Source organism: Mytilus californianus, unplaced genomic scaffold (assembly GCF_021869535.1).
Source record: "Mytilus californianus isolate M0D057914Y unplaced genomic scaffold, xbMytCali1.0.p SCAF_2, whole genome shotgun sequence".
In the NCBI taxonomy this organism is placed as follows: Eukaryota; Metazoa; Mollusca; class Bivalvia; order Mytilida; family Mytilidae; genus Mytilus; species Mytilus californianus.
This window is the reverse complement of record NW_026262668.1, coordinates 19,446,197-19,468,992: the sequence shown is the minus strand read 5'-3', so window position 1 is coordinate 19,468,992 and position 22,796 is coordinate 19,446,197. Positions and strand designations below refer to the sequence as shown.

The window sequence follows — 22,796 nt, the reverse complement described above, 5'->3', positions numbered from 1 at the left end:
ATTAACATAACATGAATTTAATGTATTTGTATGCAGCATGGCTATAAAAGAAACTATCAAAAATATTTTATAAGATCTATCTTTTTACAGGGTTGTAGGTAACAGTTTTCCTTGGTAACAAACTATGATTATCAGAGCATTTTTATACAAGGACAAGTCCACCTTATAGCAAGTTTCATAATATACTGACGGACTTTAAAAACGCAACACTAGTTTATCTATTTTTTATTCCCATTTTCAAATATTCAATTTTTGTAAATTAAATAATCATAAATTTCATTCATTTCTTAATTGTCTAAAAAAAGTTTGCAGTTCGAAAGTTGAATTGATGACACCATTTTTAATGTTCAAATCTTGTGGTATGCATTAAACACTGGTTTTCCCCTTATCAATGAATGTGTCATCGTCGAAGGCAATGATTGCCTCTTACCAACGTCAATATGATTGTCAGTAAGGACAACCAATTATGTCGGGAATTTTTTTAGTTCTGTTTTATACCTTCTGATTTTGCCTGTGTACCATGAATTACAGTGAGTTTTGGCAATTAAGCGGTTTAAAATTTAGGGCTTTAAAAGTTTTTCTGCAGTCCATTCTTTTGCATTTCAGTATATGGGTAAAATTTATGGCATGAATCTTTCTGCCATCGCATTCGGCGACTAGATAAGCAGTTGACGTTGCGGCTGTAAACATGTCACGCAAAAGACGTTGTGAAATTCAATTTTATTGACTTGGCGTTGGCACTACATATTCATCTGGTCCCGTCTGCCTATACCGTTGTTGTATGGACAGTAAGACGAGTTTCTGACGTGAAATTATAAGGAAACAGCACGTTCACGTATTCCTGTCTGCAATATTCTTATTGCCTCATTCAGATTTTCATTGCTCAGTCTCGGCAATATGGAGATGTAACATGTTTTAATGATTCAAGTGTGGGTATGGATTGAAACAATTGTTTCACGAAAAATAAGTCTTACAAAATCATTTAGGAGTTTCAAATTTCACTATCATAAATTCGTGCGACTTCAAAAATCCGGTATGTTTGAATAACCTCTGGTAGGTCAGGTATTATTTTTTTCGAAGCATAAAGAAATATGGAGAGCATGAATAGTAGTTATATGAGGATCAATCATGATTTGGTAAAAACAAATTACTAAAATGTTTGTTGCGTTTCTAATCCACCATTTTCTACATAAGAAAATGCCTGTACCAAGTCAGGAATATGACAGTTGTTGTCCATTCGTTTGATGTGTTTGAGCTTTTGATCTCGCCATTTGATAAGGGACTTTCTGTTTTGAATTTTACTCGGAGTTCAGTATTTTTCTTATTTTACTTTTTTCTAAAGTCATTTATTAAAAGAAAGAGACATAATTTTATATTCACTTTTAGAGATTTTACCCTTTTTCATTTCATTATGTGTGTAGCTCCTAAATCACTATCAAAACTAGTTGATACGACAATAATTTGTAAAAAGTTTAATCTTTATGGAAATCTTATTTTTTTATTACAGTAGTAAAAGTTAATACGATATTATTATATACAATATTGTACGAGTAATGACAACATCATTTACATTTTGTTCATTTAAGACTAATATTACCAAAGGTCAGAATGGTTTAATTTCCATTTTTTTTTTTCTATTCGAAAAATGTATATCATATGAACATCGGTATTTTACTTTTATATTCAGATTACTTCAATTATCGACAAATGTATGGATATTTACTCTAATGATGCCCAATCAAATAAAAGAAATGTTTTTCTGACCTGTGTTTGAATAAATAAAGGCAACAGTAGTATACGTGAAACGTGATGTACTTTATGATAGTAACTTTATAATTTTGTGTTAGTAACATGGTAATGCTAACAACAGGAAGATTTGAAATTACGTTATTTAAAATGTAAATATTCAAATATGAAAATGTCACTGCAAAATGGAAGTTAAATCTGTTAAAACTAATGAATACTATAAAACTCAACACAGTATATCAAATGTAGAAATGAAAGCTTTGCATCCATATTTTATTTTGGAGAACTTTAACAATACAGACCTTGTGTAATCTATCAGCTTTTATAATGTTTTATATTTAGCACTGAGCCATAACCGCTGCTTGTGAACTGCTACGGTATGATCAGTTTAGTAATCAGTGATTTAGCATTGGCATGTTTATAGCATTCTTTTCTAAAATTTATCGTTGATTAATTAAGAAACCAAAGTTTCAACTTACTCACGCGAAGTAAACCTCATAAGGATTTGGCTACTTTTTGGTCACATATCTCATCATATTTTCAAATATGTAAACCTCCTTAACTTTACATTCTATTGTCTGATGTTCCTGGTAAATGTATATCTAGAATCGTGCTTTGGGTGCATCAATTTAAAAACGGAATAGAACTTTTCATGAATTAAAAAATAAAATTCTGAATGCATCTTTCTGAATATCATTTGTATAAAAGAGAGGCGAAAGATACCAAAGGGACATACAAACTCAAAAACAATCTGATAACGCCATGACTTTAAGGTATGACTGCATGCATCAGTGAATAAGGTTAATAACCATTTAGTAGGCCAAACTGTAACATGAAGGTATGACTGCATGCATCAGTGATCAAGGTTAATGACCATTTAGTAGGCCAAACTGTAACTTGAAGGTATGACTGCATGCATCAGTGATCAAGGTTAATAACCATTTAGTAGGTAGGCCAAACTGTAACATGAAGGTATGACTGCATGCATCAGTAATCAAGGTTATTAACCATTCAGTAGGCCAAACTGTAACATGAAGGTATGACTGCATGCATCAGTGATCAAGGTTATTAACCATTCAGTAGGCCAAAGTGTAACATGAAGGTATGACTGCATGCATCAGTGATCAAGGTTAATAACCATTTAGTAGGCCAAACTGTAACATGAAGGTATGACTGCATACATCAGTGATCAAGGTTAATAACTATTAAGTAGGCCAAACTGTAACATAAAGGTATGACTGCATACATCAGTGATCAAGGTTAATAACCATTTAGTAGGCCAAACTGTAACATGAAGGTATGACTGCATACATCAGTGATCAAGGTTAACAACTGTAACATGATATAAAATATTGTCATGGTACTCGAGACATAAGGATGTTCGCTCTTCTTGTTTTTGAATTTTTGCCAGATATTCGGAATCCTCTGGTTTTATCCATGTAGTGCCATTACAAATTTTGCCCACTAACCCCTACTTTTCTTTCCATAATTTGATAACATATTGTTTAAAATGTCATCTTTGAAAATCTTATAAAATCCTTGTTATTTTTTCATCGTTTTTGAAAGAAAAAAACGTGCCAATGTTAAATGTATGTAAAATCTAGAGAAAAAAATTTCCCGCCAAATTTTCGATGACTTATGTCTCGAAAACAAGTACACGGATACTATCAGTTTTTAACAGTCTTTTAAGAAGCTTGTTATTTTGAAACAGAGGAGCGAACATCCTTAATAAATTAGCTATTTCTAACTTTTAAGAATAAGATATTTAATATTTATGTCATGTTCTTAAAGATCTGATTGTAAACGTGTAAAAAGTTAAAAAAACAAAAATACCAAAGTAAGGAAAATTCAAAACGGAAAGTCACATTGTAACATTTACTAAAAGTTATGATTGCACTTGCTGATTGTATTGTTATCAACACACACAGATCATACCCTATCACTGGATACCGGTACTGCAGATGTGTCCGGATTGAGTGAGCAGATTAAAAAAAGAGTTGTATGAAAGTGCGAATGTGTCAAAATGTGTAATGCCCAAAAGGTCCCTGTTATTACGACAATAACGAATTTGAATTTGGATTTTGATTTGATTTTGAATTTTGAATTTGATTTTTGGAACTGAAAATGATAACGGTAACATAGAATGGTTTATTTTGTAGGTAATTCTATTCGCACTTTCTACTGTGTATATAACGTCTATGGTATTTTTTGTTTGTTTCGAGTATTCAAAAGACAAACATGTATATTAATTTATCTTTACTCGTTTTCCAAAATATGTTCGTCAGTTAAAACTTATTTGTTTAATCCTATAATAGAATCGACACATTTAAGTTTTATAAAATTAAGCTGTTGCCCACTCACGCGCTTTTCATGTGTAAAAAGTAAATAAAACAAAAATACTAAACTCCAAGGAAAATTCAAAACGAAAGTCTTTTATCAAATGGAAAAATCAAAAGCTCAAACACATCAAACAAATAGAAAACACCTGTTATATCCCTGACTTTGTACATGCATTTCCTAATGTAGAAAATAGTGGATTAAACCAGGGTTTATAGCTAACTAAACCCCGCATTCCCATATGAACCAACTGTTCCCCTTTTCTTGCCGACTTGTTCCTTTATTCATATGAGGATGATTTCATACATGAACTTCTCAGGAAGAAAAAGAAAAGAAGTTAGCAGTATCCTTTAACATTACTTTCCGCTATATAGATGATGTTCTCTCACTAAATAATTCAAAATTTGGTGACTATGATGAACACATCTACCCCATCGAACTTGAAATAAAGGATACAACAGATACAACAGATACAGTTAAGTCTGCCTCTTATCTTGACTTACATCTAAAAATTGACAGTGAAGGTCGTTTGAAAACAAAACTTTACGACAAAAGGAATGATTTCAGCTTCCTAATTGTGAACTTTCTATTTCTATGTAGCAGCATTCCAGCAGCGCCTGCATACGGAGTATATATCTCCCAGTTGATACGATATTCCAGGGCCTATATTTCCTATATTGATTTCCTTGATAGGGGGTTGCTGCTCACAAAGAAGCTATTAAACCAATAGTTCCTAGTTGTGAAGTTGAAGTCATCGCTTCGTAAATTTTTCGGGCGCCATCACGAGTTGGTTGACCGCGATGGAATCTCCGTTTCACAAATTATAGCGTATATGTTCCAAATGGCGTTACTACAATCCCGTCCCCTTTTCCACGAATATGACCTCCCGAATTATAATTACTACCGGTTTTGTACTAACATGAGCAACACGATGGGTGCCACATGTGGAACAGGATCTGCTAACCCTTCCGGAGCACCTGAGATCACCTCAAGTTTTTGGTAAGGTTCGTGTTGCTCAGCCTTTAGTTTTTTATGTTTGATTTTGTGTACTATTGTTTGTATGTTGGTCTTTTTCTTTTTTAGCCATGGCGTTGTCAGTTTGTTTTCGACTGATGAGTTTGAATGTCCCTTTGATATATTTCGACTTCTCTCACACGCTGCACTTCGAATAAACTTAATGCACAATGCTTTTCAACTTCAATTTGATTTTGCCTTCCACGTTTTATTAATCGCGCGTAACTGGCTGATATAGACAAAACCCGTCTGTCTTATCAACTAATAAACCTGGTGTCTTTCGTGAAATCGTATAAACACTTGCTCGATGCCACTGTTGGTAAACGTTTTGTCTGCGAGCGTATTACCAGCCCAGTAGTCTGCACTTCTGTGTTGAATTTAAATATCATAGAAGTTATATTTTGGCATAGCGCAATGTTATGCTTTTACTGGAATGTATATTTTGGCACTCCATATTGTTGTGCCTTCACTCTTACTCCGTTTGAGGTGTACTGATTGATAATTTAGCCTTAAAGAACATGATCTGTTTATTAGATGTAATTAATTGAGCTTTGAACTAGCTTGTAGTACTCATAGATGAGTCAAGCCCTTTTCAACTGATTTTAATGGTCTTTTATGCGACTGTCATACTAGTGAGAGATTTCGCTAGCAAAAAAACCAGGTTTAATCCACAATTATCTACATAAGAAAATGCCTGTACCAAGTCAGGAATATGACAGTTGTTATCCATTCGTTTGATGTGTTTGAGCTTTTGATTTCGCCATTTGCTTAGGGACATTCCGTTTAGAATTTTCCTCGAAGTTCGGTATTTTTATCATTTTACTTTTTATATTGTTGTACTCTAATAGAACTGTTCATGGTTAGGAGAGGGTTTTGCTAGCTAACATGTTTAATCCCACCATATTCTTTATATGGCTGTTCAAAGTAGGGAGCCTTATTTGAGAGATGGTTGTTGGATGCTGTCTGTCTTTCTTTTATTGCTTTATAGATTTTTTTCTTTTGAAGTAATGGGTTTCACATTTTGTCATGCCGGTAACTTTTTAATTGCTTACTGTACGGTATGGTTTTTGTTCATTGTCGAAGATCATACGGAGACCGTTGAAGTTGAACTTGTCGTTAGGTCTTTGGTTGATAGTTGTCTCATTGTCAATTGTTTTTATATTTAGCTTCTCTGTGAACATATTTGTGTCAGATGTTTAACCCTCACAGAATAGAATAATATTTTATTTTTGTCAGCAGCTTGAAAGTGAGATGTTTTATTGTGTAATGACTATGAAAATCTTTCAGACATCTACTGTATGTTTTCGGAAACTCACTGTGACACACTTTATCTAATTTGTAAAAAAAAGTAATATGCATAGGTGTTTTTAGAGTAAGTCTCAAAAGTGTTCATATAATAAAACTAATAATGCCGATTTGAAAATTTACTACAATTCTTAAGAATGGGGCAAATTAGAGTTCAATAGCGGCCGTGTTTGGTGGAACTTTTCACTTATAATTTCAAATCAAAAACCTCAATTCATATAAAAATTAGAAGACGAGACATGATTGCCAATAACTTATGTCTTTTTATTCTAAAGTGAAGATAATACAAATCTTAAAACAGGTAGTTTAGAATCCATAACGTCATTTTAATAAGTTTTGATGTTTTTAAAGCATTTTCATTAAAAAATTACCAAGATTGTAATCGATCTTACTTTATTTGTTTAACAAATGAATCGAGCATGTAAGAAAAAACCGGATAATTTAACGCACTGTTCGTCAGTTTGAAAAACTACTTTTTCGAAACATTAGGGTTCGTTTATTTGATTCTTGGTTTATATTGTCCAATCACAAATACATATATATGTCACAATTAAGCATCTACGTCATATATTTTAGCAAAATGCTTGACATACTTCGTCTTCCAAATCTTGATGAATATCTTTAATATATGATAGACCATACAGTTTTAACTTAAGACATGCCTATCACTAATTATTAGGCTAATATCGCGTGGTTTTGTTACATTTCATTTTTGAAGGTCTAATTAGACCATTTTCTCTTTTTTTAAATGTAGCTATGGTATCGAGTCATCATAAATATTCATTTCGCCTACATAAAAGTGATAATTGGCTAACATTAAGCTTTATCACTTATACTGTTTCATCATAGCATAAGGCATCTGTGTTAAAGGAAGCAGATATCTAATACTGAAAGAACATTCAACTAAAATATGGTATTTTTTTCAAGTAATAATAAGTTGTATTCTTTCAAGTTTTACATCTATCAGTTAGTTCATCAATTATAACTATTTGTGTAATTTCTAAGTGAATAAACATACTTTTTATTTACAGTTCTAGAAAAAAAGCGAAGACATTGGTTTTGTACAGTTAATTATTTTCGATGCTTTATCCTTTAAATCATTACTTGTCATAAGTTTTCATTAATGTGAGATTTAAAATTTTTTTAGAGCCAACTAATATAAACCATGCATAACGAGACAACTGAAAGACGATTTAAAGAAACGATATTAGCAGCATACTGATTTCTGCACTTTATTTCTTTAAAAATTTACACTTATGACAACCTAGTATTTTAAAAACCAATAGCTTATTAAAACGTTTCTAATTTAACATTTCTCCGATTGACCATTCGGATTCAAGCAGTTTAGCTAAACACAACCGTTCTTTTTATTCGAGCGTCACTGGTGAGTCTTTTGTAGACGAAACGTGCGTCGGACGTACACAATTTCAGACTGAAATCTTTGATGAGATTTATTATATATATTTATATCTGCCTTCTATATTAACTTGCATCTAGAAAGTTTTAATAAGGGTAGGATAAGAAAAGATAGTGAAGGGATATGTCACAACCGAACAGACAATAGCTTTTTTTTTGGCTTAATAGCTTCCTTGAAAGCAGCAACCCTCTATCAAAAAAGATCATAATAGAAAATTCAAGCTTTGGAATATCGTATCAACAGAAAGATGTATACGTCATATGCAGGCACTGTATAAATGTTGCTATATACAGATGGAAAGTTCACAATTTTTAGTAACGTTTTATTCACAGATATAGGAGAATGATACCATAGGGTCATTCAAACTCATAAGGCGAAAATTAACTGACAACGCAGTGGCAAAGAAAGAAAAGGTTTAATTGACAAACAACAGTATACATAACACAAAATAGGAAACTAAAGACTGAGCAACACTAATCCTCTTAAAACCGGGAGTGATATCTGGTGCTGTGGAATGGGAAGCATATCCTGCACCACATGTGGCACCCGTCGTGGTTAATGAATGTACAAACCCAGTAATAAGTCTAATTCAGTAGGCAAAATTCGGGGGAAATGAAGACGGGATTCTGTTAACGACGATTGGAACCTATCCGTCGTCATTTGTGAAACAGATATTCTATAACGGTCAACCAACTCGTGATGGCGTCCATAAAATTTTCTAAGGGATGATTTCAACTTCACTACTTAGCACCCTCTGTTTAATAGAGTTCTTGAAAGCAGCAACTCTTAATCTAAGAAATCTAGTTTGAATGATATTTAACTTGGTTGATAAATTATGCTTCCAACTTGTTTATTTTAAGGCCATCGGTTTGTCTTTTGTATACAAAACTTGCGTCAGGCGGAATAGATTTATCAGCTGTCTTTTAACATTGACAGAAATTATAACGTCTATTTATTAAGAATGATGATATGATGTTTATTAATATACAAAATGAAAACAACACTATATAAATTTAATGCGCCTTAACCCTTTTCTGGAGTCATCGTCATCAGAAACGTTCATATGATTATTATTTTGAAATAATGCGTCGTTAATTTTGAAAGGAACTCTTTACTTTTCAAATTAAGTGATGCTATCTTTAGGAGAGTAAATAAACAGTACAAGTGTATGTTCAAATATCACTTCGAGTAAATTAAACATTTTAAAAACATTTCAAAAATAAATTGAATACAGTTTAAAATGTAATACTGATCAATTTGCATATTATTAAGAACACACAAGTATATAAGTGTATAATGGAGAAACGCAAAATATGAACAAAAACCTCAAAACATGCCTGTTCTAAATCAGAAATACGGCAGTTGTTTTCCATTCGTTTTAATGTGTTTGACCTTTTGATTTAGCCATTGGATAAGGGACTTTCCGATTTGCTTTCCTTAGAGTTCGGTGTTTTTGTTATTTTACTTTCTACTTATGCTTTGTAAACTAACATGTTTTCTGATACTTAGTACTACCTAAACACTAGTTTACACTTGCCTTGAAGGCTCCCTTAATTCTGATACTTTCTATGCACTTGTCTGCACATGCATTGTAGGCTCCCTTAATATCTGATACTCCCTTAAACAGGCCAATTATAGTTTGAATCCTTTTTTGTCTTAAACCTTTAATACGTTCAGCTTTACCAAGATGCCTTGTGAATTTTGACTGGTTCTAATCATATGTGTACATTTATATAATGATATGCATGACAACTTCATATTTTTTCATGTCTATCTGAGTTATTTTCTTTATCCATTCATCTGTATTCTTTTCAGTCATACTTTTAAATAATTTGATAAATTTTCTAGTTTTTTAAGTAGTTAATATGCAAAGAAGCGAAACCGTACTAACTAAACGCTATGATAAGATGACGAAAACACTCAAGTATAACCAATTGCTTTAAATTAAGTTTAAATTTTAAAGTTTCATTCGTCAGTTGTTAGTGATCAAGCATCTTGCAGACTGGACTGCCATTATCAAGGTAATTTTTTCATTATGTTGTACAACGAGATGCAATTTTCTTATTTCATGTACTTAAATGCTTAATATCATAAATATCTGCCAGTAGTCTGCATAATACCAAAAAACTTAAAGACGTAAAGCATATTTATTACTGCGAATTAAACCCCTACGTCACTCAAAGGACGCGTGTTGGTTGATTTATTGAAATTGTACTAAAACATTGGCACGTTTCATTTCATTGACAGAAGACATTCCAGTTGTTCCGATATGACATGATTGAACATGTGACAAAAATATATTGAAATGCTGGATTATAGCAAATAACCATGCATTTGTTGATGTTCTTCATCTAAACAGTGGTGATGCTAGTGAAAAATATAAAACAACCAACGAAGTCGTATGCAAACTCTGTTACCTACTGGCCGATAAAAGACATATGCATGTGTTGCTGTTCTTCATCGTCACAGTTCTGTGAGGTGTTTGATCCACTTGATGATTAACAAGATTGAGAAGTTAATTAGCGCCACATGGTATCATTCCTGTCTGTATAAGGTACATATGGTGTTTCCAAAATGTATATAAAAATCCTCCCATGAAAGCATTGTCATGTGTTGTCCGACAAATACAAAATTATACAATCAACGTGTTAGAACAGGAGTTATATGATATATAGAAACATTTTAATCCCTTACTTCGTAGTTATCGTTGCTGTTTCTGTTGTTGTTTTTCCATTATATTATGCAAAAAAAATCTTAAGTCGTATACCATAAAGATAACTGATGTATATATCATGTACATGACTGTGTCTATATTAAAGACAGATACACATACGTAGGCACGGGATGTATAAATACACGACAACGGGGCGTTGACTTTGAAATCCCAAATGCAATTTTTCCTCAATCCACGAAAATTAGAACCAACAAAAATAAATGAATCCACAGTATATAGAACTGAGAGGGTTTTTTTATTTGCAATTCTATATCGTTATTACTAACATTTTGTTAATTGCATTATGTTGATTTCTTCCTCTGTGGGTTAAGATTGTGTTTTTCATTTCATTTTTATTAAGTTTTATGACTCTCAAGACATAAGTTCATGTGGCATTCGTTTGGCTGTCTTGGATGTATAAATACGCAGCCACATTTGATCAAAATGTGGAAGTTAAATCCTGTACTGTGAAAGGGGAATGCAACGCTCTTTTCCCGTTGCAAAAAACTATTTAAGTAATCCTTAAATATCCAGTTGCATGGCAAAAGTTTTGTCTATACAACATACACCTATTTTCAAGAGGCAGTCACAATTTGTCGACTTTCGCAGTGGTCGACTCGCTTTGCCGAATCTACCTATTATTGAAATAATTGTTAATTTGTTTTAGTCCTTATTATGCATGAAACAATGTTACTGGACGTTAAGCAAACCATTATCAATCAGTTTTTACTCACTTATGATGTGTACTGTAACTCCTCGTCTAAAATTGAACCCAATGATATTATATACGAATATTTGAAACAGCTTTTATTCTTCCCTCAGCGGGAGCAACATTTGCTACCAGAAATTGACATCTAACATTGTTGGGTTAAATTTAAGACGAAGTATATGTAATTTGTGGTATTATTCTTGAATAACAAAGATTATTTGATGGAGATATCTGTCGCGGAGTTGTTACATATCTAGAATATAATACACGTTTATCTGTGTGTGTATCATTTCAGATTATAAAGATGGACATCAGTCTTTTGCTCATCTTAACTTGTTTCACTGCAGTAATTGGAGATGACATTGGATTTTTAAGTTGTGGGAATTATACAATGCAACCAGTAAAATATGAAGATTGGTATGTACGGGTTGGTAGTGACGAAAAAGGAACCGTTAAAGGTTATGATTTCTGGTTTCTTATTTTTAAAGATGCTAGATTAAACTTTGAGAGAATAGAGGACGATGAACCATATTTCTTCATAACTACGGAACGATGGAACGATTGGTTTATTTATATGACCGACACTTCGAATGGTCAAGTAGAGTCGATGAATCAAAAACCTGGTCCTGAAGGTCAATGGATGGTCCAACGAGTACAAAATGGCAAATACACTCTGTCACCAAGGAAATGGCCCCAAAAATACATGTGTATGAGTGATGATACATTTGATTACACCGTGTTTGCCTGTGATGAAGTTGGAACTGATGGAATTTTTGTCATTAAAAAGGGATAGTTTTTAATATCAGCAGCAATTATTATTTTCATAACATCGAGAACATTGCATAAGCCAGAAAACGTTTTGTCATGCAATAGCTGATGAAATATTTGTACATATTTTGCGGTCATTGTTCGTCTTTTGATTTTAATCGTTCTGAATTCGACGTTTGGTATTTGTGCTTATCAAACTTTCTATATATTTTGGCTTTGGAACACCTATTAGGGTTTGAACAGAAAGTATTTTTCCAGAAATCTCTAATCGAAAGCCGAACATAAAAAGACAAAACATTGAGATCAAGATTAACAAAATTGGGAAAACTGAGATTATCAAAGGGAACATGCAGTTATTGCCGTTATTTGACATTTATCAGTAGTTGAACAGTCGTTAACCAAATGTTCACATACGGATATGATAGAAATCAAGCCATAACACAGCACCGTTTTGTCATTCTGAACAACGCTTTAGATGTGCCAGATTGTCTTTAATTGTATATTTTCTGTTCCTTTATTACTGCTTTGTTATATAAATATTGTCTTGCTTATATGATCTGGTGTGTATGCGTTCAATCATTTTACATTATTAGCTTTCCAAATTTTTGGTTATTAGAGTGCAAGATAAAAAAAAAGCGCTTATGTGCGCTGACGTCATATCACAAGTTTTAGACTCGATTTTTAGTGACGATTTGTGGAATCAAAATAAAAATAAGGAGATTTCGTTTGATTGCCAATGAGACAACTATCCACCAAAGTTCAAATGAAGTGGATGTAAGCAATTATAGGCAAGCGTACAACCTTCAACAATAAGAAAAATCCATACCGTATGGTCGGCTATGAAAGGCCTCGACATGAAATATGAAACATTTCAATTGGAAAACTAACGGCCTAATTTATAACAAAACAATCTACGAAAAACAAATATGACCGACATGAACCAACGACAACCACTGAACTACAGGCTCCTGACTTGGCACAGGCACATGAAGAATGTGGCGGGGTTAATATAAAAAAGAAGATGTGGTATGATAGCCTATGGGACAACTCTCAACAAGGACAAAATGACACAGAAATTAACAAGTATAGGTCACCGTACGGCCTTCAACAATAAACAAAGCCCATACCGCATGGTCAGCTATAAAAGGCCCACAAATGACAAATGTAAAACAATTTAAACGAGAAAACTAACGGCCTAATTTATGTACAAAATAATGAACGAAAAACAAATATGTAACACAGCAACAAACGAACTTGGGACAGGCACATAAAGAATGTGGCGGGGTTAACCATGTTAGCGGGCGCCCAACCCTCCCCCTAACCTGGGACCTTGGTGTAACAGTACAACATAAGAACAAACTATAAAATTCAATTATAGATATAAGAAGATGTGGTATGAGTGCCAATAAGACAACTCTCCATCAAAGTCAAAATTTATAAAAGTAAACCAATATAGGTCAAAGTACGGTCTTCAACACGGAGCCTTGAATCACACCGAACAGCAAGCTATAAAGGGCCCCAAAAATTACTAGTATAAAATCATTCAAACGGGAAAACCAACGGTCTAATCTATATAAAAAACGAGAAACGACACCTAGTGAACATCAGATTCCTGACTTTGGACAGGTGCAAACAATTGCAGCGGGTTTAAACGTTTTAATGGTACCAAACCATGTTTGTATACATTTTGTTGAGCGCACAACAGTTATGATATCTTAATTTACTCTTTTCTCTGATAAATGTTGAACTAAATTATCCTACTGCAAATATTACACCATGTAAGAGCACATTCAATTGCTTAGTTAGTGTGTTCTGACTACATGTATGTACGTAACCGTGCAACTCCTAATATACGTTGCAAAATTACTTTAAAATACACAGTTTTTTTAACTTGCTTTTTTACGTCATTTGATAAAGCTCATATTGTGATATGTTGATAATCATCTTTCCTTCTGTGTCCTTTTCGTGATTTTTTATTTCATAAAGCATTGCACATATGGGACAAATATGAACGTTGTGCCGGAGAGACTGACAATTGAATTACTTCCTCGAAGGTCTTGTAAAAATTAGAAATATCACAAACTGAATCAAAATTATAAACATATTTCTTCCGTTTTCTATTTGTCTTTGGTGGATAGTTTCATCCCTTGCAATAATTTTACATTTCGTACTATACAACAGTAGAATAAAGAAGTATACAGAAAGACAACAGAAGGAACTCGATGTATACTGATATATATGAATAAGGTAAAGACAACAGAAGGAACTTGATGTATACCGATTTATATGAATAAGGTAAAGACAACAGAAGGAACTTGATGTATACCGATTTATATGAATAAGGTAAAGACAACAGAAGGAACTTGATGTATACCGATTTATATGAATAAGGTAAAGACAACAGAAGGAACTTGATGTATACCGATTTATATGAATAAGGTAAAGACAACAGAAGGAACTCGATGTATACTGATATATATGAATAAGGTAAAGACAACAGAAGGAACTCGATGTATACCAATATTAATTTAAAACGGTTTTCTCAGGTAAAGTTCAAGAATTCTAGAACAACAAGTCCAAACATTAACAAAAAAGATATGAATATTTCATGGGGTTGACAGCTGTGTTACTGCTCATTTCATTTCAAAGTTTACTGCAGTGCCTCGTCAAAAATGTGGACAGACAAACCGGTGAATATATGACTATTTTTATACAATTTTTTTCAATCGATCATGTGAATGACTAAAGGTACATACAAAACGCACTCAAAAATTGATTAAAGATAACAAGAAGTACAACCAAAACAATAATCATTAATACAATATTTAACAATGCTCGCATGCAGTTACCAGAACATACTCAAGATTTTAAGAGATCGTGTTGTCCTATGGTGTGCGTTCGGCGTCAGTACTTCAAAGTAGATTTCAGAATACCAAATTAACTTTTATATTAGGAAAGGAGCTACTACACTAACGCACAATTTTGGCCTTAAATGTCTGAAATTTTTTCACTGTGATAGTGTAGTGAAAACTTGATTAAAACATTTCATTTGTTAAAATGTCCAATTGTTTAAATTAGAACATATTTTTACCAATTGCGTCATTAGTGACGTTATTCTGACGTCATAACGAAAGGTATTCCGTAAAAACCTGGGTTTTTTTGGCAGAATTCTACACAATTCATGACAGTTTTCTGCAAAATTAACAGTGGCGCCATCCTTTGCTCACAAATATTTTGGCTGAAATATTCTTTACATACTATATTCTTTACTTTTCAATAAAAATTTCAAAGGGCGAGGGGTGACGCCACATACAAAACCATGAAAAAAGGTGGAAAAATTGACAAATTTCTAGAAAAAAGACAAAAATTAAATCTATTCCTATTTCAGGCTAATATATCAATAAATATGAAGCAGATATACAATTTTGTTTTATACTTTTGAATATCATACATTTAGCAATGCATACCCATTAGATTTCCTTTAATAGATTTAGTTTTAAAAAAAACACCTTCACAGGGTCGTTTGTTGGGGTTCCTGGCTCTAATCCTTTTTTGGTATCTATTTGTGAATGACGATATTTTTCTTCATTTTTTTGTTTAAATTCCGAGAAAACATAAAGAAGGCCACTAATTAATCAGAGAGCTTTGGTGATGACAGAAAGGTTAAAGTAGTCACAATACTATATCACAAGCCTGTTAACACTGAGTTTGTGAGTTCAAATCCCGCACCTGGCAGGTGCGTTCGACTCCAATCTTAATTGACTAGGATTGTCAAGTTTCCTACCGAAGGTCGGTAGTTCTCTTCGGGCACTCCGGTTTCCTCCACTAATAAAAACAGACCGCCACGAAATAGCCATCGGTCCTAAAGGTGGCGTTAAAAACCAATCCATCAATCAATTAATCTAATTGGTCAGGATTTCCTCTTCGGTATCTTTTGCTTTTCAAATTGTGTTAGCTTTTTATAATTTCAATTTTGATGAGTTATGATTTTCAAATAACAATAATATTGTTTGGGGATTTGCATGCGGGAACAACAACATCATAATCGTCTCGAGTTTAGACAGTTATTTTCATTATTTGTGTCTCATTCTCTTTTGGGATACTCTCTGGCAACATTTAAGGGTTAAAAAGGGAAAAGTCACATGTTGTTCGTAAAGTAATAGCAAAATACTCTATTATAGAGTCTTATATACGAGCTACAGACAAACTAACAATATTTCCCGTTTAAGCATTCAAAGGAGTGAGTGAAAACAGTAAACAAGGTCTGCTAAACCCACCTACGTTTATTAAATCTGGTACATTTAACCGCTGAACCAACAACCTTGACTAGCAAAAAAAAACATTAGATGATTTTAATGTATTTGTATGCAGCATGGCTATGAAGGCATCTTTTTCCGGGATCGTGGGTAACGGTTTTCTTTGGTAACTATGATTATCAGAGCATTTCCACCAAGTTTCGTAATAAAATCAAAGAGAGACATAATTTTATATTCACTGTAGCTCTTAAATCCCTATCAAAACTATTTGATACGACAATAATTTGTGAAAAGTTTGATCTTTATGGAAATCTTATATTATTTATTATAACACTAAAGGTTAATATGATATGATTATATACAATATTGTACGATTTATGCCAACATCATTTACATTTTTTTCATTTAAGACTTATATTACCAAAGGTCAGAATGGTTTAATTTGCAATTTTTTTCTGTTTAAAAGATGTATATCATTTGAAAATCGGTATTTTAGTTTAATAGTCAAATTAATTCAATTATCGACTAATGTATGGATATGTGCTCTAATAATATTCAATCAAATAAAAAATGTTTTTCTGACCTGTGTTTGAAACGTAGTATACTTTATAATAGTACCGTTATAATTTTGAATTAGTAAAATAGTAATGCTAGCCACAGGAAGATTTGATATTACGTAGTTTAAAATGAATAAATTAAAATTAGAAAATGTTACTGCAAAATTGAAGTTAAATTTTCAACTTTAACAATACAGACCTCGTGTAATCTATCAACTTTTATAATGTTTTATTTTTAGCACTGAGTCATAACCGCTGATGTGGACTGCTAGGGTATCATAAGTTTCGTAGTCGGTGAATTGGCACTGGCATGATTCGTAGCATACTGTATTCTATAACTAGAATCGCGCTTTGGTTGATTCAATTCAAAAACGGAATGTACCTACTCATGAATTCAATAATAAATAAAGGCAACAGTAGTATACCGGTGTTCAAAAGTCATAAATCGATTGAGAGAAAACAAATCCGGGTTACAAACCAAAACCGAGGGAAACACATCAACTATAAGAGGAAAACGAATGAACAACAGGAACACCGAGGTGCATCAAAAACAAACGCCAACAAACATAGAAACGAACTATTTGATAACAACTGCCATATTCCTGACTTGGTACAGGACATTTTGAGAAAAAAATGGTGGGTTGAACCTGGTTTCATGGCATGCCAAACCTCCCGCAATGTTAAAAAATATCGCTAAAGCACTGCGTGATAGAAATACAGCACAAAAACACGCAAGAACATTCATAACAGAGAAACGCACAAACAAATAATATAATAGTCGACATAACATGCAAACCACAGAACAACAACAAACATATTCCATCAAAGAAAAACAACATAGGATATCAAAAACAGTGACGCACTTACGTAACTCACATGCAATCTCGAACATTATACAATTTATTTTCACAATATTCGTCCAATCAATTTACATGCCAATGATGGTAAGGAAAGGCAATTTTATAATTATTTGGACTACATTCGATAAGACATAACAGATTATCCAACTGAAACCATATTTAAACATCAAAGTAAATCCATAAATGTTGGATGAACAAAACACCGAGACACGCCGCACAGCAATGCAAATTCAGTATAACAGTCATATTCGGGAATATGACAATGATGGTATTGAAAGGCAATGTTATAATTATTTGGACAACAAACGATACGACATAACACATTATTAAACAGAAACCATAACAAAAACATCAAAAATAAATACATGAATGATGGATGTACAAAATACCGAGACACGTCATATAGCAATGTAAATTCACTCTCGGTATAACAGTCATAAAGACACACCCACGTTCATTTTGATCTATAAAGAGGTTAAACTCCTAACTATCCTACTGCCTGTCGATACATTTATTTTTGGCATTGCACAGGTCATGTCTTCTTTGACAGTCCATGACGTTAAAATACTAAATCCCTGGGATGTGTTTTAGTTGATTTTAGTCTCTGATGCATGATTTTTTTTGGCATTTAACTAGCTGTCAGTAACATCGAGTACTCTCAAATCGTACTTTCTTGTTTATTTGACCAGTTGATACTAATTGTAATGCCTTTTTTGTTATTTAATGTTATTCAGGGTTATATCTGGTCTTTATACCAGCTTTGATAAGTGTTTGGTATTACTATATATTTTCACTTCGTACTATGAACATCAAAATTATTTATTTTGTAAAAATATTTCCTTTCTCTATTTGAACTGTACACGTATACCTAAACAACAATATTATTTTCATTTACCTGTGTTTAAAGTAATTGCAAATGGCTGATATTTTTGTTCGAGCATATTGTTTTTCTTAAATTGTTTAACATTTCATAGCGATATAACATGTTACTTTTATTATTTTTCCCTTAGTTTATTTATTTTGTATTTATATTGTATCATAGGTCAAATTTATTTGTTTAGTGTATAGATATAGGAAGTTGTGGTATGAGTGCCAATGAGACAACTCTCCATCCAATTAACAATTTATAAAAGTAAACCATCATAGGTCAAGGTACGGCCTTCAACACGAAGCATTGGCTCACACCGAACAGCAAGCTATAAAGGGCTCCAAAAATTACTAGTGAAAAACCATTCAAACGGGAAAACCAACGGTCTAATCTATATAAAAACGAGAAACGAGAAACACGTATGAACTACATAAACAGACGACAACTACTGTACATCAGATTCCTGAATTAGGACAGGTGCAATCATTTGCAGCGGTATTAAACGTTTTAATGGTACTAAACCTTCTCCCTTTTTCTGAAACAATAGTATAACATCACAACATAGAAAGACACACTATAAAATATCAATTGGAAGGCTTAACTCAATCAAAAAACGTTCACTGGTGTTAATATGTCTTTTGATTGAGTTGAGCCATTTCAGTTGATATTTTATAGTGTGTCTTTCTATGTTGTGATGTTGAGAAAAAGGGTGAAGGTTTGGTACCATTAAAACGTTTGACCCCGCTGCAATTGTTTGCACCTGTTCTAAGTCAGGAATATGATGTTAAGTGGTTGTCGTTTGTTGATGTGGTTCATAAGTGTTTCTCGTTTCTCGTTTTTATATAGATTAGGCCGTTGGTTTTCCCGTTTGAATGGTTTTACACTAGTAATTTTTGGGGCCCTTTATAGCTTGTTGTTCGGTGTGAGCAAAGGCTCCGTGTTGAAGACCGTACTTTGACCTATAATGGTTTACTTTTATAAATTTTGACTTGGATGGATAGTTGTCTCATTGGCACTCATACCACATCTTCATATATCTATATATTCGGGAATAGGTCACGTTCTGTAATTAGCAGACAGACGAAATAGATGTTAAACTACAATCTAAGACGTGGTAAAAATGTCATTAGTTAGTTTACACACAAACACATCGTATAGATCAACCAATTCGTTATGGTGTCCATACAATTTACGGAGTGTAATTTTTTATCTTTCCTCCTTATAACTCTGTTGGGGCAGTTTCTGCGTAAGGAGCACACTCCTGTATATGAAGTCAGTATAGTGTGAACATGCACGAGCATAACGTATCAATTGAGATATGTACACACCATACGACGGAGCAGAGGGTATGTTACTGCAGAGAAATTGGAAATTGATAATTGGGAAGTTGAAATCATCCCGTTTGTCATAGATTTTAGTGTGAAGTCGTCCATCTGTGTCAATTTTGAGGAAAAGATCAAGGTATGAAGCACTACTTCTTGTAAAACTCTGATTGCATCTTTCAGAATATCATTTGTATAACGTATTGTAACGAAAACCGAGCGGTCGGGCCTTAGTGTTAAACTATAAATATTTATCCCTTAGTGCGTTGCTATAAGAATGTGTTATGTTAGAATGAACGAGTATATAAAAAAATAAAGGTTATATCTGGTGACTCTTATTGGGTAGCGTGGACTCTGGTATCGTGGTACTATGTGGTATTCTGGTATTCTGAATACACACTGGTAAGGTTTGGTTCCTCTGGTAAGGTAATGACTCTGATATAAAAGGGTAGATTGGAGTATAGGTTTTTGTATGGTAACTCTCGATGTTTGTAAGAATAACAGACTCGTTAAATAAAAATCAACTTGTATTAACTTTAAGATGTATTAAATATCAACAATACATATAAATATTAAATAACTTAACAGTATTTTAGACTTACAGATAAATACTTTATTAACCTTTTATCGTGAATTAAAGAAAATGAATAGCGGAAAAATATACCCAGAAAGTTTACTAATTGTAGTTTGGTAAACGGCAAATGGTAAATCAAATTCAATGCCAAAAGATAAAGATTCTCTCGAGAAGTTATTCTCTAAATGCAACTGACTTGGAAAGGAATTAACAAACCCACATTATACGGACGTCAACTCCTCGGACATTGTAATAGTGTTGGCTATCTGGTTAACTACTTGGTCTGGTACATGGTATCTGTACGTATATCAAAATAGCATGGAATTAACGTGTGTTACTTGCCCAGGGTAAAATCGTGCTGAAGACTTATCTGTATTCTCCGCCGTATTTATACTTAGGTAAACCAATTTACCGAGTTGGTTTACCATTTACCATTTTGGTTTACCATTTACCATTTCAGAAAATACCTAAATTACCAAAACCGGAACTGGTGATTACCAAAATAGGTAATGACGTCATTGTACGTCATTTTAAGTACACAATGCATAGGTGTTCCTATGTAAAAAAACAGGCAAGAATAATACAAAGTTTCAGAGTCATCAATGTTCAAACATAGTTATACAAGAAATATATAATAAGAAAAGTCAATTATCGGTAAGATTTAAACAACGTCATCACACAATTTTAGGGGAAACAAGTTCCAATTCAGGGGACCCACATTTCGTTACACTCTCCCCACCTTTGAAAAATAATGTTTGTCCCCAAACATGAATAGGCATTTCCTAAAATTTTAAAACAAGTTCTTCAATATCGTTCATTAAAATATTCTATAACATACATATTCAACATTATAAAACAATATTTAATCAAATTTAATTAATCTTTAGAATGTTCATTGTTCATATACGTCTTCACGCAAAGCTTGAATTCCGCACTGTTCTTTATGATCCTTTAGTCTTGTAAATGTTCATATAGCACCAACATCGCTTCTTCTCATAACGATTGTTCATAAAACATAAGTTCTGTTTATTTTGACGAATGTTTATAGAGCACCATCAAATCTTCTCGGCAGGACGAATGTTCATAAAACACACTTAATTTCTGTGTTCATATAATGACGAATGTTTATAAAGCACCAACAATCTTCGCATGATGAATTTTCTTTATTCGGAACTAATTCTGTGTATTTTGACAAATGTTTATAGAGCACCATCAAATCTTCTCGGCTAGACGAATGTTCATAAAACACTAATATTATTGTACAAATGAATATCCTGAAAATAAGTTACATATCTAAACAATCAATAAATGTAAACAATATTAATAAAAAGTTGAAATAAATTGACCGTCAATTTAAAAAAAAATCCTCTTTCCCATATACAATATACATGAACTTTTATCTTTAAAAATCAAACTCACATTCATTGGTATATGGTTACAACAATGAGACGGTGATACACATTTTTTTTTATCAGACTGCGTTGGTAATACAGCAGTCCCCATCGGCATAACTACACTTCCATTAGCCATGCGTAAACCACTACGTGCATTGGACAGCACTGGCTTTACACTCTTGGACATGATATTATACATGGATGAGTTAAGGACACTAACAGTGGACCCGGTATCAATCAAACAATTCAATTTCATGTCATAACACTGACAATTACAAAATGTACATATATTTATCAGAATATATTTATCTGATTCAATTTCTCAAAATTATTGGATTTTTCAAATCATATTTAGTTTCTGCTGAAACTTGGTCCTCAGTTTCAGCCACTAATAGTTTCCCCGACCAGTCATTTGGTCTGCCACTTTTCTTGGAATTACGTTTTTAGTTCTGTTACCTTCAAACCTTTGGGATCGGTTATTCAATAGGGGAATTCCCTTTTCAAATAACCGGAAACCCTACAATGGTAACAAGAAAAAGTTTTCTTATTTTTTTCTATTACTTTCTATTTTTGCAAGACGACCTGAAATGTCATCAACTTGTTCAGAAAAATAAATTTCCCTATTTAAATCAAAATTATCATTTACAGCACGTACTGGCTTAGTGCCGTGTTTACGTCTGCCATTTTTGAATGCTTCATATTCAAGAGCTACTTGAATGGCGTTATCAATATTTTTTGCTTTGGCCTGGAAGATAGCCCATTCCATGTCAGCATCATTTAAGGAATCAATAAAACAATCTCGTGCTAAATGTTCCCTAACCTCCATTGGAGCTGATGGATACGCCAATCTTACTAGACGTTTTATGTCTTGGCCTAACACAGGTATTTGTTCTGTGCGTCCGCGTATTTTACTTTTCATTTGCGCCCTGTACATTTCTGCTTGGTTTTCTGGTTGA

General features: G+C 33.0%; 1 long non-coding RNA gene across 1 annotated transcript; it reads left to right on the top strand.

The window, feature by feature from the left end:
* Positions 1-9,700: 9,700 nt before the first annotated feature.
* Positions 9,701-12,674, top strand: LOC127729433 (uncharacterized). The gene is made up of 2 exons (XR_007994622.1): positions 9,701-9,840; positions 11,537-12,674. It is a non-coding gene; the product is annotated as an uncharacterized LOC127729433 (long non-coding RNA).
* The last annotated feature ends 10,122 nt before the right edge of the window (positions 12,675-22,796 follow it).